Source organism: Giraffa tippelskirchi, chromosome 3 (assembly GCF_054371585.1).
Source record: "Giraffa tippelskirchi isolate mGirTip1 chromosome 3, T2T-mGirTip1v1.2.pri, whole genome shotgun sequence".
Taxonomy (NCBI): domain Eukaryota; kingdom Metazoa; phylum Chordata; class Mammalia; order Artiodactyla; family Giraffidae; genus Giraffa; species Giraffa tippelskirchi.
In genome coordinates this window covers 187,416,141-187,434,348 of record NC_137277.1, presented here as the reverse complement: position 1 = coordinate 187,434,348, position 18,208 = coordinate 187,416,141, and the positions used below count along the sequence as shown (strand labels likewise).

General features: G+C 44.4%; 1 protein-coding gene and 1 long non-coding RNA gene across 31 annotated transcripts in view; one reads left to right on the top strand and one right to left on the bottom strand.

The window, feature by feature from the left end:
- Window positions 1–472, bottom strand: part of USP48 (ubiquitin specific peptidase 48) — a 72,896-nt gene extending 72,424 nt beyond the window's left edge. For all 30 annotated transcript variants that reach the window (XM_081574602.1, XM_081574617.1, XM_081574594.1 and 27 more), the window contains exon 1: window positions 197–472. The gene's annotated coding sequence lies outside the window, so the exon portion shown is untranslated. The remainder of the gene's footprint in view (window positions 1–196) is intronic.
- Window positions 29–4,899, top strand: LOC145540309 (uncharacterized). The gene is made up of 2 exons (XR_014078260.1): window positions 29–553; window positions 3,527–4,899. It is a non-coding gene; the product is annotated as an uncharacterized LOC145540309 (long non-coding RNA).
- The last annotated feature ends 13,309 nt before the right edge of the window (window positions 4,900–18,208 follow it).

Genomic DNA, 18,208 nt, shown 5'->3' with positions numbered 1-18,208 from the left:
CAGACGTTGAGGGTGTACTCCCCGCTGCGGCGTGCGCATGCGCGCGCTCCCAGCGGTCTTTGCGCCGCCCGCGCCTCTCTTTCGCCCCTCTCTCTCTCTCTCTCTCTCTCTCTCTCTCTCTCTCTCTCTCTCTCTCGCCGGACGGGCGGAGGAAGGGGAAGCCGCTATTCGAGGCTCTCTCTGGCCACGTCCTCACCGGCGCCCCGGGGAAAGCGACGTCTCAGTCCCTCTCCAGGACAGCGGCGTGCACACTAGTCTCACAAGCCGGCGCCTGGAGGCTTGAAGGCTGCGCGTTCTTGCCCTCTGGTACTTCTTTAACCGTGAAGGAGCTACGCGAGAGGCCACTCAAGGCGCACTATAGGTCCGCTGGATTATGGGGTGGGACCTGAAACTTGGGTCACCAAAGAAAACCAGGGTCAGCTCTCTGGAAGATTTAAAACCGGCTTCTGACTCCCCTTTCCCGAGCCCTCCTGACGTCATGGCACGTTCTGGCCTTCTCAGCGAGAACTGGACTACGTGTCCCGGCATACATTGCGTGCTGCCGCTCCCCTGGGTACGAGGCATGCTGGGATTCGTAGTCTTCGGAGGAATGGGTTTCCTGTGCCTAGGACTGTGCTGGGGTGCACGCGGGGCCCTGGGCGACGAGGGGCGGGGTTTCTCTGCCCTGGAAGGTCATCCTCGCAGGTGGCCAACCCTCCTCACAGTTGTTATCTCCATATGCTGATTTCGCCCTTCTTTAGGAACATTCCTCTTTATTCCTTTTTAAACCTTCCCTTTATTCCATCTCTGCCTCTGGATGTCAAGAGGAACCTTATCAGAGTGTTTTGCAACTGTACAGGATACTGCCTGAGGAAGGATTTTGAGGACTTTACATTTGAGTAAGAGCCCTGGGGCAGGCTAAGCGCTAATTTCTGACTCAATAGCTAGCCAGCTGGATAACCTTGAACTGGATGCTTTTTTTTTTTTTTTGCCACACTTGGCTGATGCTGGGATTTTGGTTTCCCCACCAAGGATCCACCCTGTAGACTGAGAGTGCTGAGTCCTAACCACTGGTGATGGTGGTGGTTGTTCAATAGCTCAGTCCTGTCAAACTCTTTGCAACGCCATGGACTGCAGCACACCAGGCCTCCCTGTCCATCACCAGCGCCCGGAGTTTACCCAAACTCACGTCCATTGAGTCCGTGACGCCATCCAACCATTTTGTCTTCTATCACCCCCTTCTCCTCCTACCTTCATCCTTTCCCAGCATCAGGGTCTTTCCAGTGAGTTGGCTTTTCCCATCAGGTGGCCAAAGTATTGGAGTTTAGTTTCAGCATCAGTCCTTCCAATGAATATTCAGGACTGATTTCCTTTAGGATTGACTAGTTTGATCTCCGTGTAGTCCGAGGGACTCTCAAGAGTCTTCTCCAACACCACAGTTCAAAAGCATCAACTCTTAAGCGCTCTCCATTCTTTATGGTCCAGCTGTCACATCTATACACGACCACTGGAAAAACCAGACCTTTGACTGTACGGACCTTTGTCAGCAAACTAATGTCTCTGCTTTTCAATATGCTGTCTAGGTTGGTCAGAGCTTTTCTCCCAAGGATCAAGCATATTTTAATTTCATGGCTGCAGTCACCATCTGCAGTGATTTTGGAGCCCGCAAAAATAAAGTCTGTCAGTTTCCATTGTATCCCCATCTATTTGCCATGAAGTTGGAAGTTGGTTAACTCCTTACATGCCACCATCCAAATCTTTGTTGTGACGAGACAGAACCGAGGAGCATACACTCTCCTGACAAAGTGATGGGACCAGATGCCATGATCTTCATTTTTTGAATGTTGAGTTTTAAGCCAGCTTTTTCACTATCTTTCAGTTTCATCAAGAAAGTGCTTATGCTTTCTGCCATAAAGATGGTATCATCTGCATATCTGAGGTTATTGATATTTCTTCCAGCAGTCTTGTGTCGGGAGAGTGTAATTTCCTTGATTCTGTCTTACTGAAACAAAGATTTGAAACAGCAGACCAGTGTTACAGCACAGTTACAGCTCAGAGGTTTATCTGGCAAACAAAGGATACTACCCTGTGGGGGTGTGAGGGTGGGCCGACCCCAAAAGAGAGGCCTCAACCCATCTTGGCTCCCTCTTTTTACACGTTTTTGTCTTCCCCGCTTCCCCTATGCAAATTAGGGCTAGCCAGGAAGGGGGCATGCTTGTTTCACCTGAGGTTCTCGCTCCAGTCCATGGATATTTCCTTTGTTCCCTTTTTGTGGGCTTCTCCCGTTCTTTGTCTTTTAGCACTTTGCCCAGTGCTTCATCCAGCCTAGCAGGTCACATGATGTACTCTGCATGATGTACTTCACACTTACGGCAGAAAGTGAAGAAGAACTAAAGAGCCTCTTGATGAAAGTGAAAGAGGAGAGTGGAAAAGTTGGCTTAAAACTCAACATTCAGAAAACTAAGGTCATGGCATCTGGTCCTGGAAAATAGATGGGGAAACGGTGGAAACAGTGACAGACTCTATTTTTGGGGCTCCAAAATCACTGCAGATGGTGACTGCAGCCATGAAATTAAAAGACGCTTGGTCCTTGGAAGAAAAGCTGTAACAAACCTAGACAGCATATTAAAAAGCAGAGACATTGCTTTGCCAACAAAGTTCCGTCTGGTCAAAGCTTTGGTTTTTCCAGTAGTCATGTATGGATGTGAGAGTTGGACTATAAAGAAAGCTGAGCGCCAAAGAATTGATACTTTGGAACTGTGGTGTTGGAGAAGACTCTCCCTTAGGCAAGGAGATCCAACCAGTCCATCCTAAAGGAAATCAGTTCTGAATATTCACTGGAAAGACCTATGCTGAAGCTGAAGCTCCCAATACTTTGGCCACCTGATGGGAAGAGCTGACTCATTGGAAAAGACTCTGATGCTGGGAAGGATTGAAAGCGGGAGGAGAAGGGGCCAACAGAGGATGAGATGGTTGGATGGCATCGCCAACTCGATGGACATGAGTTTGAGTAAACTCCAGGGGTTGGTGATGGACAGGAAGGCCTAGCGTGCTGCACTCCATGGGGTCGCAAAGAGTTGGACACGACTAAGCGACTGAACTGAAATTGTTATAGCGTTTTGGGAAACAAACTCACTCAGAAGGACAATGCAGGTAATGGAGGGCAGTTTATTACACCGGCGGGCCCAAGGCAGAGTCTCCTCTTAGCCAAGGACCCCGACCAGCATTTGTGAAAATCTTTTATACCCCATGTGTACGTGTCCGAACTCACCACCCCAAATTCCTTGAGACTTACATAAACAAAGGAAGGGTAAATACAATCACAATAATCTCATCATTTAGGTGTTATATGTTCAAACAGTTAAACAATTGGCCAATAATCAATAAGCCCAAGGTTACACTCCAATAGGTACAGAAAAATTTACGGCCTTTCCAGAGACAGGGGTGATTAGTGTATGTTTTCTCTTAGGCGATGAGTAACCTGGATACGATCTTCAAGGTTCCCCTGTCCGGAGGGGGTCTTATCCTTCTATTGTCCTTTTCACAGGCACTAGGCATGGAGTTCAGAGTCCATTAGAGAGGCGGCCGAGCATGATCGGCACCAACAGGCCTAAGATGGAGTCCAGACCCCAGGAATTCCTTCTTCAAAATGAACTGAACTGAACCCGCCGTTTGGAACACAGGGAAAGGTCATGGAGGCTGAATGAAGCCTATTTTCTACCAACAGGAAATGAGAGACACAGAAAGGATTTATACCAGAGAGCCCCACAGGATCCTCCTCAGTTTCAGTAGGACACCACACTCTCCTGGTTTTTCTGTCACTCACTGGCCATTCTTTTTCAGGGCCCTTTGCTGATTCTTTCTTGTCTCTCTAACCTGTAATCCTGAGTGGCCTAGGATTGTGCTTGGACCTCTTCTCGAACTACCATTACTCCCTGGGTGATCTGATCTCGTGGCTTTAAATACCAGCTGTTTTTGTCCAGTCACTCAGTTGTGTCCGACTCTTTGCGGCCCCATGGACTGCAGCCTGCCAGGCCTCCATGTCCATCACCAACTCCTGGAGCTTGCTCAAACTCATGTCCATAGAGTCGGTGATGCCATCCAACCATCTCATCCTCTGTCATCCCCTTCTCCTCCTGCCCTCAGTCTTTCCCAGCATCAGGGTCTTTTCCAGTGAGTTGGCTCTTCACATCAGGTGGCCAAAGTATTGGAGCTTCAGCATCAGTCCTTCCAAAGAATGTACAGAGTTGATTTCCTTTAAGATTGACTGGTTTGATCTCCTTACTGTCCAGGGGACTCTCAAAAGTCTTCTCCAGCACCAGGATTCAAAGGCATCAATTTTTCGGTGCTCAGCCTTCTTTATGGGCCAACTCTCACATCCACACATGACTACTGGGAAAAAGCAGCTTTACTATATAGACCTTTGTCAGCAAAGTGATACCTCAGCTTATCACTTCTTTAATTTCCTGCCCCAAGCCCGAGCTCTTTGTTTATTTATTAGTTTTTATTGTTAGCTGTCCTGGGGCTTCCTCGCTGTAGTTGCTTTGAGGGGGCTCCTTGTGGTGGCATCTTTTCTTTCAGAGCATGGCGCTAGGGCACATGGGCTCAGTCATTGTGGTGCACGGACTTAGTTGCCCTGTGGCACGTTAAACCTACCCAGACCAGGGAGCAAACCTGTGTCCCTTGCGTTGCAAGGCAAACTCTTTACCAGGGCCACCAGGGAAGCCCCCACACTCTGTTTAGCTTCTTCACTACTTGGGCATCCAAACCCTTAGTTTCTTCGTCCTGTCAGTTTCTTACAAATATATTACTTCTTTGTCTAAAAACTAAAACCTGCCTGCTTTGGCCACTTCTTAGGTCCCATTTCTACAAGACTCCCACGCGCGTAAATTAAAATTTGTTTCTTTTTCTCTTTTTAAACTGTCTTGTGTCAATTTTATTAGTAGTCCAGCCACAAGAACTCAAGATGGGGTGGGGGGGAAATTTTCCCCTCCCCAACACCTCTTTATAGTCTGATCTTGGCTTCACATGGAAACCAGATGAACATTCCTCTGTTCAAAAACCTCCAAAAACTTACCACTTCGTTCAGTGTCAGTGACAAAGGGCCTCCCACCCCACATTGCCCAGGGCTCCTTTCCTACCACTGTCCCTCCCTGCAGCTTTGTTCTAACAGCACTCTCTCCCCGTTCCAGAAGTACACAAGGGGACTCCTGCCTCTTTTATCCGGAGCTTTCTTCCCCTGCAGAGCCACAGGGCTTCTCTTTCACGGGATGTTTTGGGAACGGGGATGACCCTAGGAAGAAGGTCCAGGAGAACAATTGTTAGATATAAGGAGAATCAGAGGAATTGAATACCTCAGAAGCTTAGGGAGGAAAGTTTCAAGAGAATGGGAATGGTCGGCTATGTTAAATTCCTCTTAATTTTCCTTCTAATTGCTTGGCTCCCTTCCCAATAAAATTATTGAAATAATTATCAACCCCGACACTGTCAAATATAAATATGAGTCACATATGTAGTTTTAAATTTCCTAGTAGCCACACCTAAAAAAGTAAAAAGAAACAAGTGAAATTAATTTTAATAATATATTTAACCCAATACAGCCAAAATGTTTACATTTCCACATGAAGTCAATCTTTTAAAAACTTTAATGTGATATTCTTTTCACACTACATTTTGGAGATCTGGTATGCATTTTACACTTCTCATCTCATTTGAAACTTGCCACATTTACATTCTCAAAAGCCACATGTGGTGAGTGGCTACCATAGCAGACAGCACACATCTATATTCTCTCAACTTCATCTCCTGTTGTACAGCAGAAAGGGTAGGGGGTTCCCAGAGAAAGAGAACCAGTGTGACTTCCTTGATAAAAGAGAAGCCATTTTAGGCTAAGCCATTTTGTGATCCAAGCCTGACCACAATGCTTGCCCTTGAATGGGTCTCAGTAATTAATAATCGTAAGGAAAGTGAGGGAATGCAGGAACACAGGAAAAGCAGTCAAGAAAGATCAATAGTTTAGCAATGAAGCAGAGTCCTAGTTCTTCCTCAAGGGATGTATATAATCGAGTTTTGCCAGAACTAAGGCCCCCACCCAGGTGGAGGACAGTAACTACATGCTGAGATCTCAGAACCTAAGGGGTGATGACGCTGAACTTTGCTGACCCTCATGACTTGGATCAACTGAAGTTGGATTCTGTCAACCTGTGCCCCAGTTCTATGCTGAATTCTCCTCTGCTCAAGCCCATTCATGAACATGCGTGTACCCTTAGCTGAGAAGAGAAGAAAGCTAAAGGAAAAGGAGAAAAGGAAAGATACACTCATTTGAATGCAAAGTTCCAAAGAATAGCAAGGAGAGATAAGAAAGCCTTCCTCAGTGATCAATGCAAAGAAATAGAGGAAAGCAATAGAATGGGAAAGACTAGAGATCTCTTCAAGAAAATTAGAGATACCAAGGGAACATTTCATGCAAAGATGGGCACAACAAAGGGCAGAAGTGGTATGGACCTAACAGAAGCAGAAGATACTAAGAAGAGGTGACAAGAATATACAGAAGAACTATGCAAAAAAGATCTTCATGACCCAGATAACCATGATGGTATGATTATCACACCTAGAGTGTGATATCATATAACTCACCTAGAACCAGACATCCTGGAATGTGAAGTCAAGCGGCCTGAGGAAACATTACTACAAACAAAGCTAGTGGAGGTGACAGAATTCAGGTTGAGCTATTTCAAATCCTAAAAGATGCTGTGAAAGTACTGTACTCAATATGCCAGCAAATTTGGAAAACTCAGCAGTGGCCACAGGACTGGAGAAGGTAAGTTTTCATTCCAATCCCAAAGAAAGGCAATACCAAAGAATGGTCAAACTACTGCACAATTGCACTCATCTCACAAGCTAGCAAAGTAATACTCAAAATTCTCCAAGCCAGGCTTCAACAGTACGTGAACCATGAACTTCTAGATGTTCAAGCTGGATTTAGAAAAGGGAGAGGAACCAGAGATCAAATTGCCAACATCCATTGGATCATCATAAAAGGAAGAGAATTGCAGAAAAACATCTACTTCTGCTTTATTGACAACGCCAAAGCCTTTGACTATGTGGATCACAACAAACTGGAAAATTCTTAAGAGATGGGAATATCAGACCACCTGACCTGCCTCCTGAGAAATCTGTATGCAGGTCAAGAAGCAACAGTTAGAACCAGATAAGGAACAATAGACTGGTTCTAAATAGGGAAAGGAGTACATCAAGGCTGTATATTGTCACCCTGCTTGTTTAACTTATATGCAGAGTACATCATGCAAAATGCCGGGCTGGATGAAGCACAAGCTAGAATCAAGATTGCCGAGAGAAATATCAATAACCTCAGATATGCAGGTGACACCACTCTAATGGCAGAAAGGGAAGAGGAACTAAAGAGCCTCTTGATGACGGTGAAAGAGGAGAGTGAAAAAGTTGGCTTAAAACTCAACATTCAGAAAACTAAGATCATGGCATCCGGTCCCATCCCTTCATGGCAAATAGATGGGGAAACAGTGGAAACAGTGGCTGATTTTATTTTTGTTGGGCTCCAAAATCACTGCAGATGGTGACTGCAGCCATGAAATTAAAAGACACTTGGTCCTTGAAAGAAAAGCTATGACCAACCTAGATAGTATATTAAAAAACAAAGACATTACTTTGCCAACAAAGGTTCGTCTAGTCAAAGCTCTGGTTTTTCCAGTAGTCATGTATGGATGTGAGAGTTGGACTATAAAGAAAGCTGAGCACTAAAGAATTGATACTTTTGAACTGTGGTGCTGGAGAAGATTCTTGAGAGTCCCTTGGACTGCAAGGAGATCCAGCCAGTCAATTGTGAAGGAAATCAGTCCTGGGTGTTCATTGGAAGGACTGATGCTGAAGCTGAAACTGCAGTACTTTGGCCACTTGATGCGAAGAGCTGACTCATTGGAAAAGACCCTGATGCTGGGAAAGATTGAAGGTAGGAGAAGGGGACGACAGAGGATGAGATGGTTGGATGGCATCACCGACTCGATGGACATGAGTTTGAGTAAACTCTGGGAGTTGATGATGGACAGGAAAGCCTGCCGTGCTTCAGTCCATGGGGTCACAAAGAGTTGGACACAACTGAGCAACTGAACTGAACTGAACTTAGCTTAAAAATTCCCCAATTTTGCTATTTAGGGAGACATTGCTTTGGGAAAGATCCCCAGTGTTCTCCTTACTAGCTGCAAGTAATAAATCCTTCTTTCTCCCACTCTTTGCCTTGGCTGTACCTTTTGACTCCACACATGAAAAGGGGAACCCAGTTTTCTGGTAACACTATTCCCTCTTCAACCAACTCCAATCTGGCCTATGACCTTATCACTCCTCTACAGCTGCTTGTTACCAACTCAAGAATAGTGCCTGGCACACACTAAGTACTTAGGAAATGCTTGCAAAAATGAATGAATATATATCAGTCTGACTAAGGATTAATGTTCTAATTCCAGAGTTGTGGTTAGACCTAGATTCTTTATCCTACATGAAGGAGGCTTGAAACCTGTACAGACTCACAGGAAAGTTTTTAATGTCATCGGTCATTCTTCCAAGACTCAGTGGGGAAGAAAGGCAAAAATCTCAAGCCAAAAATGAAATTGAAGGGAATTCCCTGGTGGTCCAGAAGTTACGACTTGGTGCTTTCACTGCTGGGGGGAAATGTTCAATTCCTAGATGGGAAACAAAGATCCTGCAAGCTGTGGCATCAGTTCAGTTCAGTTGCTCAGTCATGTCTGATTCTTTGTGACCCCATGGACTGCAGCACGCCAGGCTTCCCTGTTCATCACCAACTCCCAGAGCTTGCTCAAACTCATGCCCATCACATCAGTGATGCCATCCAACCATCTCATCCTCTGTTGTCCCCTTCTCCTCCTGCCATCAGTCTTTCCCAGAAGCAGGGTCTTTTCTAACAAATCAGTTCTTCGCATCAGGTGGCCAAAGTATTGGAGCTTCAGCTTCAGCATCAGTCCTTCCAATGAATATTCAGGACTAATTTCCCTTAGAATTGACTGGTTGGATCTCCTTGCAGTCCAAGGGACTTTCAAGAGTCTTCTCCAAACCACAGTTCAAAAGCATCAATTCTTCGGTGCTCAGCTTTCTTTATAGTCCAACTCTCACATCCATACATGACTACTGGAAAAACCAGAGCTTTGACTAGACGGACATTTGTTGGCAAAGTAATGTCTCTGCTTTTTAATATTCTGTCTAGGTTGGTCATAGTTTTTCTTCCAAGGAGCAAGCATCTTTTAATTTCATAGCTGCAGTCACCATCTGCAGTGATTTTTGCGCCCTAGAAAATAAAGTCTGTCGCTGTTTCCCCATCTATTTGCCATGAAGTGATGGGACCATATGCCAGGATCTTCGTATTTTGAATGTTGAGTTTTAAGCCAGCCTTTTCAATCTCCTCTTTCACTCTCATCAAGAGGCTCTTTAGTTCCTCTTCGCTTTCCGCCATAAGGGTGGTGTCATCTGCATACCTGAGGTTATTGATATTTCTGTTGAAGCCTAGCTTAGGGAATTTTGAGCATTACTTTACTAGTGTGTGAGATGAGTGCAATCGTGCAGTAGTCTGAATATATTTTGGCATTGTTTTTCTTTGGGATTAGAATGAAAACTGACTTTTCCAGTCCTGTGGCCACTGCTGAGTTTTCCAAATTTGCTGGCATATTGAGTGCAGCACTTTCACCATATCATCCTTTAGCATTTGAAATAGCTCAGTTGGAATTCCACCACTTCCATTAGCTTTGTTCCTAGAGATGCTTCCTAAGGCCCACTTGACTTCTCACTCCAGGATGTCTGGCTTTAGGTGGCTGATTACATCATTGTTTGGTTTTGTCCCACTTACCGTCTTATTGGGGCTTCTCCTTTGCCCTTGAATGTGGGGTATTGTTTTTTGGTGGGATCCCACATTCTCCTGTCGATGGTTGTTTAGCTGTGGCATGGCCATAATTAATTAATTGATTGATTGAAATGAAGGATTGGAGTGTCTCACCACCTGAGGAAGAGGAGGATGAGTACCTTAACCATGAAGTCCCATTCATGAGGACACTGTAGACACTCTATTGACCCTTTTCCATACACCCCTGTGGATCAGTATGTGTAGATCATATTCTAAGAGCTGAGTCTCCCTTTGACATCTACAGTGGGACTTGGTACACCAGGGAGTTATTCAACGGGGAGAGGAGCCAAACCCATGTTATATATACCATGAATATAACATAAGTCATATTATATTCACTCCACTGGCTTTAATATAATAATGTGGGAACTGACCTAGGTAGCCTTTTGAAAATTACTTACATTAATTATAGAACTATTCACTATAATAAATGATTACCCAATAAAATAGTATCTTATCCACTTAAAATAAGCCTTTTTGTTAATACACCAGCCACATACACACCTGTTCATTTTGTTGTTGTTCTTATTTGGTCACTCAGTCGTGTCCAATTCTTTGTGACCCCATGGACTGCAGCACACTAGCCTTCCCTGTCCTTCACTATCTCCCAGAGTTGCCTCAAACTCATGTCCATTGAGTCGGTGATGCCATCCAACCATCTCATCCTCTGTCATCCCCTTCTCCTCCTGTCCTCAATCTTTCCCAGCATCAGGGTCTTTTCCAGTGAGTCGACTCGTTGCATTGGGTGACCAAAGTTTTGGAGCTTCAGCATCAGTCCTTCCAATGAATATTCAGGGTTGATTTCCTTTAGGATGGACTTACTTGATCTCCTTTCTGTCCAAGGGACTCTCAAGTGTCTTCCCCAGCACCACCACGGGAAAGCATCAGTTCCTCAGTGCTCAGCCTTCTTTATGGTCCAACTCTCATATCTGTACGTGACTACTGGAAAACCGTAGCTTTGACTATAAGAAACTTTGTCGACAAAGTGACATCTCTGCTTTATAATACAGTCAAGATACTTCCTTTTATAATTTTATGGTGGACAACTATCCATCCTGTTAATTCTAAACATTTTATGATTTTTATCTGTTCAAGTTATTATGAACAAATTGTGTTTTCTATCTGTCTCTCTCTGATGTGTATGTAGTCACGTTTAAGAGAATTTAACATTCTTGAATCCTTGCATCTACTAGGCAATGTGTACATGCCTGGGATAGTTTCTGAAATGTCTATTGTTTTCCTTGTCCAGTTAGTACAAATTGGGCTCAGTGATCTGGTGATATGTAGATATTCAGTTCAGTTCAGTCGCTCAGTCGTAAATTGGGCTCAGTGATCTGGTGATATGTAGATATTCAGTTCAGTTCAGTCGCTCAGTCGTATCCGACTCTCTGCGACCCCATGAATTGCAGCACGCCAGGCCTCTCTGTCCATCACCAACTCCCAGAGTCTACCCAAACCCATGTCCATCAAGTCGGTGATGCCATCCAACCATCTCATCCTCTGTCGTCCCCTTCTCCTCCCGCCCCCAATCCTACCCAGCATTAGGGTCTTTTCCAATGAGTCAACCCTTCACATGAGGTGGCCAAAGTATTGGAGCTTCAGCTTCAACATCAGACCTTCCAATGAACACCCAGGATTGATCTCTTTTAGGATGGATTGATTGGATCTCCTTGCAGTCCAAGGGACTCTCAAGAGTCTTCTCCAACACCACAGTTCAAAAGCATCAATTCTTCGGCACTCAGCTTTCTTCACCATCCAACTCTCACATCCATACATGACCACTGGAAAAACCATAGCCTTGACTAGATGGACTTTTGTTGGCAAAGTAATGTCTCTGCTTTTAAATATGCTATCTAGGTTGGTCATAACCTTCCTTCCAAGGAGTAAGCGTCTTTTAATTTCATGGCTTCAGTCACCATCAGCAGTGATTCTGGAGCCCCCAAAAATAGTCTGACACTGTTTCCACTGTTTCCCCATCTATTTCCCATGAAGTGATGGGACCAGATGCCATGATCTTAGTTTTCTGAACGTTGAGCTTTAAGCCAACTTTTTCACTCTCCTCTTTCACCCTCATCAAGAGGCTCTTTAGTTCTTCTTCACTTTCTGCCATAAGAGTGGTGTCATCCACATATCTGAGGTTATTGATATTTCTCCCGGCAATCTTGATTCCAGCTTGTGTTTCTTCCAGCCCAGCGTTTCTCATGATGTACTCTGCATAGAAGTTAAATAAGCAGGGTGACAATATACAGCCTTGACGTACTCCTTTTTCCTATTTGGAACCAGTCTGTTGTTCCATGTCCAGTTCTAACTGTTGCTTCCTGACCGGCATACAGGTTTCTCAAGAGACAGGTCAGATGGTCTGCTATTCCCATCTCTTTCAGAATTTTCCACAGTTTATTGTGATCCACACAGTCAAAGGCTTTGGCATAGTCAATAAAGCAGAAATAGATGTTTTTCTGGAACTCTCTTGCTTTTTTGATGATCCAGCAGATATTGGCAATTTGATCTCTGGTTCCTCTGCCTTTTCTAAATCCAGCTTGAACATCTGGAAGTTCACGGTTCACGTATTGCTGAAGCCTGGCTTGGAGAATTTTGAGCATTACTTTACTAGCATGTGAGATGAGTGCAATTGTGCGGTAGTTTGAGCATTCTTTGGCATTGTCTTTCTTTGGGATTGGAACAAAAACTGACCTTTTCCAGTCCTGTGGCCACTGCTGAGTTTTCCAGATTTGCTGACATATTGAGTGCCACACTTTCACAGTATCACCTTTGAGGATTTGAAATGTAGATATTAGTATTACAAAAAAAAAAAAGATATTACTAGTATTTATGATAGACATAATTTTCTTGGATATACAGAGATCTTTTCTGGGATTTCAAATGTGTTAGAAAAAACTCATTATACTTTCTGTACATTTTATTTGCACATTATATTTTGCTTTTGTCTTCATTTCTCTTGTTAATCTTCATTTTTCATCTGGCTAGTCTAATGACTTGTAAGAACTTCAGTTCATCCAGTGATGCCTTCTTTCTCTAGTTCGGTAAAAATGACTGTGATCTCATTCTTTCATGGGATCTCATTCTTTTCATTTATTGACTTTTGTATTGTGGGGTATTAACAACCTTTGCCAATATACGGTTAGTGGAAAGACGCTTACTCCTTAGAAGGAAGGTTATGGCCAACCTAGATAGCATATTTAGAAGCAGAGACATTACTTTGCCAACAAAAGTCTGTCTAGTCAAGGCTATAGTTTTTCCAGTGGTCATGTATGGATGTGAGAGTTGGACGGTGAAGAAAGATGAGTGCCGAAGAATTGATGCTTTTGAACTGTGGTGTTGGAGAAGACTCTTGAGAGTCCCTTGGATTGCAAGGAGATCCAATCAATCCGTCCTAAAGGAGATCAATCCTGGGTGTTCATTGGAAGGACTGATGTTGAAGCTGAAACTCCACTACTTTGGCCACCTCACGCGAAGAGTTGACTCATTGGAAAAGACCCTAATGCTGGGTAGGATTGGGGGCGGGAGGAGAAGGGGGTGACAGAGGATGAGATGGTTGGATGGCATCACCGACTCGATGGACATGGGTTTGGGTAGACTCCGGGAGTTGGCGATGGACAGAGAGGCCTAGCGTGCTGCAATTCATGGGGTGGCAAAGAGTCGGACACAACTGAGCGACTGAACTGAACTGAACTGATCTCCCCACGTGACTCAGTGTTGACAAACCTTCCTTAAGACGGTTATTGTGATCAGGGCTCTCGGGGCTGGTGCACCAGGATGACCCGGAGGGATGGGATGGAGAGGGAGGTGGGAGGGGGATTCTGGAAGGGGAACACATGTACACCCATGGTGGATTTATGTCAATGTATGGCAAAACAAATACAATATTGTAAAGTTAAAAAATAGATAAACAAACTAATGAAAAAAGAAAAAAGATGGTTATCATGGAGAACTTCCCTGGTGGTCTAGTAGTTAAGACTCCTCGTTTTCAGTGCAAGGGCACAGGTTTGATCCCTGGTCAGGGAAGTTCCACATGCCTCAAAGGGTGTGGCAAAAAGAAAAAAAAATTGTTATCATAGAAAGAGTATGGATTTGGAAGTCAGAAAGACCTGGAGTTCAAACTCTGCCTCTGCCCATTTTGGCTGTGAAATGAGCATTAACACCATGTTTGGCCTGTGTGGGGACTGGGTCCACTGCAACCAGAAGTGGGCACTGTCAGGGAAAACTACAGAAGCGGGCTCTCCCGAGCCTTCTCAACTTTGTGCACACTTCTCCTTCTGCCTGGAACTCTGCTGACCCTCTCCTCATCCAGCGAGGTCCATCCATGCTTCATCTTTCAGCTCAGACAGTTCCTCCTCTGCGAAGCCAGATTGCTTCCTCACTTCCTAGTTACATTTAACACCCCTGTGCCTCAACTTCTTCATCTGTGAAATGGGGATGATAATGCTACCTACTTCATGGCACTATTTTGAAGAGAAAATGTTCCAATACACGACAACAGTCCATGGCAAATGGAAAGCATTCAATAAATTATTGATTGATTTATCATTAATAATATATATATATATATATTTTTTTGCTGCACAGCGCAACAGGCGGAATCTTGGTTCCCCCACAAGAGACTGAAACCATGCCCCCTGCATTTGAAGTATGAAATCTTAACCACTGGACTGCTAGGGAAGTCCCAATAATAATGTTAATAGTTGCTATTATTTATTCATTTTATTAATACTTATTAATTTTAGTGTTCTCTGGCTTCTCTCCTGCAGAGAAGGCTGTATTCCTACTTCTGTTTCCATGGCCCGGTCTCTTATAATGCTGAAGTGTAGTTTTGTTTTGTGTGTCTACTAGGCTCTGAGCTGCTTAAGGGCAGATGTGTGTCCTTTACCTCTTTAACTCAGCAACTAGTGCAAGACCAGGTACTTTAGGACTCAAGGTCAAAGTGGAATGATATGTTAGCAAGAGAATGGGGTCTGGGGCCCCTGGAAAATGAGCACGTAACTTTGCCTCTCATTTCTGGGGCTACATTTTTCTTCCTAATTTTTTTTTTCCCGCGTGGTTCCCCAACCAGGGATCAGACCTGTGCCCCCTGCAGTGGAAGCGAGAAGTCTTAACCACTGGACCACCAGGGAAATTCTGGAGCTACTTTGAACAAGGCCTCTAATCTGGCTGGATTTGGCTTCCTCATCTATAAAAGATGATTATCCCTGCTTCAGGGCTTTTCTGGAGTAAAGGTATTCAAAGCACCAGGCTTGGACTTGGCATCAAGGAATAGTTACTTACTAGTAGCTTACCACACTATAAGTTGCATAAAAATGTGACAGATGAGATGTGACTGCCTTGATGTAGGAATAATAGCCCACATCCAGGACTCAAAGAAAGTCTGAGGGGAGAGAGCCCTTGGAGATGATCCAGTCTGACTGTACACAGTAAAGGCAAGCTGATTGGGTGAGACAATGGCCCTTCTCTAGAGATACCTTCTCCAGTGTTCTTTGCCTGGAAAGTTCCATGGGCGGAGGAGCCTGGCGGGCTACAGTCCATGGGGTCACAATGAGTCGGACACAGCAGAGCACACACCCATGCATGCACACAAGAGGTACCTGAACACGTAGTGCAGAGACCAAAGCCCCGGTTTTAAGATGCTGAACATTTGGTTACTTGGTGAGTTGCCACCAACCCCAGACAGGGAGCTGAAGCATGTCCTGCAGCCTTCCAGGGGCAGTTCCGAGGGTGCAGAAGTTTCTGCGCCTCGTCCTGGTGGTGACTGCCCTCTAGTGGACACTTTCTCCAGCGTCTTGGGTACCAGCTGCATTCCCCAGAAGTAACCCTGTGTCTCTCAAGCCCTGTCTGGCGGCTTTACCATTATCCAAGTGCTGACTCCTCCCCAAACTACATCCACCCTCCACTGTCCTCTCCCCTGGAACGTATAATGAGCATCTCAATTTGAATGTGTCCAAAACCGAGCCCCTCACCCTCCCCGCCCCTCATTCCACTTATGGCCAACTCCCTCCTTCCAGATGCTCAGGTTAAATCCCAGGGTGCCCTCCTTATTTCTTTTCTTCGCACCTCAAGTCCAGTCTTTCCACAAATCCTACTGGCTGTGCCTTCAAAATATGTCCAGAATCTGACTACTACTTGCTACCTCTACCCTGGTCCAGGGCACCATCATTTCTAGACTTATTATTAAAATAGTCTCCTATCTGGTCCTGCAGCATCTGGCCTTGACCAGTGGCTGTCATCGCAGAGAAAAGGCCAAAGGCCTTACAATGACCTCTGCTGCTGCTGCTAAGTCACTTCAGTCGTGTCCGACTCTGTGCGACCCCATAGACGGCAGCCCACCAGGCTCCGCCGTCCCTGGGATTCTCCAGGCAAGAACACTGGAGTGGGTTGCCATTTCCTTCTCCAATGCATGAAAGTGAAAAGTGAAAGTGAAGTCGCTCAGTCGTGTCTGACTCCTAGCGACCCCATGAACTGCAGCCTACCAGGCTCCTCCGTCCATGGGATTTTCCAGGCAAGAGTACTGGAGTGGGGTGCCATTGCCTTCTCCGACAATGACCTCTAGGGCCCTGTATATCTGACTTATTTCCTATCACTCCCCAGTGATGCATTCACTCCACACTGTTGTTGCTTATGCCAGGCATGCTCCTGCCTCAGGGCCTTTGCACTTGCTATTTCCTCTACTTAGTATATTCTTCAAAGAACTGCGTGGCTGTACTCCCTTCAGATCTTTATTTAACAAACCCTTCTCTGTGAGGACTTCCCGAATTATCTTATCAAAATTTCAACATCTGTCTGACATTTCATATCACCCAGCCTTGCTTTGTGTTTTTGTTTCTTAATATTCATCACTATTCAAAACATCGTACATTTTACTCCTCTGTCCTTCTCTAAGGATAGAGTTTTTGTTTATTTTGTTCCCTAAAGTATCTCCAGTGCCTAACACAGAGTTCAGAGACACTTGAAAAATTAATTTACATTCTTCTTTTAATTTAAGCTTCCAGTAGAATACTGCAGTATTGTCTCCATTTTGTAGATGAGCAAACTGAGGCACAGAGAGGTTAAGTCACTTGCTTAAGGGTCACACAGCTAGGAAATGGGGTCCAGGGGAATACTTTACCCCCCTCACCTACAAACTTTATTTAATACCATTATCAATACTCAGATTTTTCATCATTTAAATGAGGCTCATAAGAGTGCCCTCTTTATAGGTTCATTGTGACAATTATGTGTGATAAAGCATGAAACAAGCTTACAGCTGGTAACTGGAGTGTTGTAAGCAGTAAAGAAGTGATTGCTAGAAATACGAAAAAGTTTACATTAGTTCATGAAAGGTAGGGATGTTTCAGGCACAGAGCCCAGTCAAGGAACCAGGAAGTACTATTATTACATTTAATACAGTTTCTGTATGGAAATGCCTATGCATCCTTTAGGGCCCAACTCAGAAATGCCCTTCTTGGGGACTTCCCTGGTGGTCCAGTGGTTAACACTCCATGCTCCCAATGCACGGCCCTGGGTTCGATTCCTGGTCAGAGAGCTAAGATCCCACATGCTGCAAGGAAGGTCCCGTGTGCTGCAACTGAGACCCAGCACAGCTGAATTAAAAAAAAAAAATGCCCTTCTCTGGGAAGTCTTTCCTGACTTCCCATGGTACTTCATTTTCCTGTTAAGGTTGGAATTTCTTTAATTTTCTTTGTTTGTCCCATCTGAATCCCCTAGAAGGCTATGAGGTCCCTAAGGGCCAGGCTTTTTTGGTCTTGAAGTATGGACAGTTTGAGGGCCCTCTTTAAAAATATGAAATTATAAAACCAGTTTTGAAAATGAGTATTTAGGATGAGAAAAAATTAATGTGTTGAATAATACATGTGTGTTATAATTTTTAAGGCAGATGGTAAATCTTCCTATATGTCTTGTAAGGTTTCATCTTGTTGTGGGACAAACACGGTTTTACAAATGCTATTTTATTTGCTTCATTTTTTAAAGCTGAGATTAAGAACTTGAGTGACTAAATAGCAAAGCTACATGCACAGTGAAATGTAACTTCATGCTCTGATTATGCTTTCTGCCTTTCTACCTGCTACAGTGGAAAACAGGAACTGCCCTAAAGCCTGAAAATAAAATGTTCTAAACCCAAATCCAAGAGCATTTTAGTAGGCTTAGCATTTTTGAGAAAGGTACTAACTCCCCAACTGCTCAAACCCTTCCAAGGAAAAGTTTTGGTTTTTCATAAGACTTGTTCCATTCACACCTTTTGCTAACTAGGGTGAAAGAGCTTTAGACCAAACCTCACTT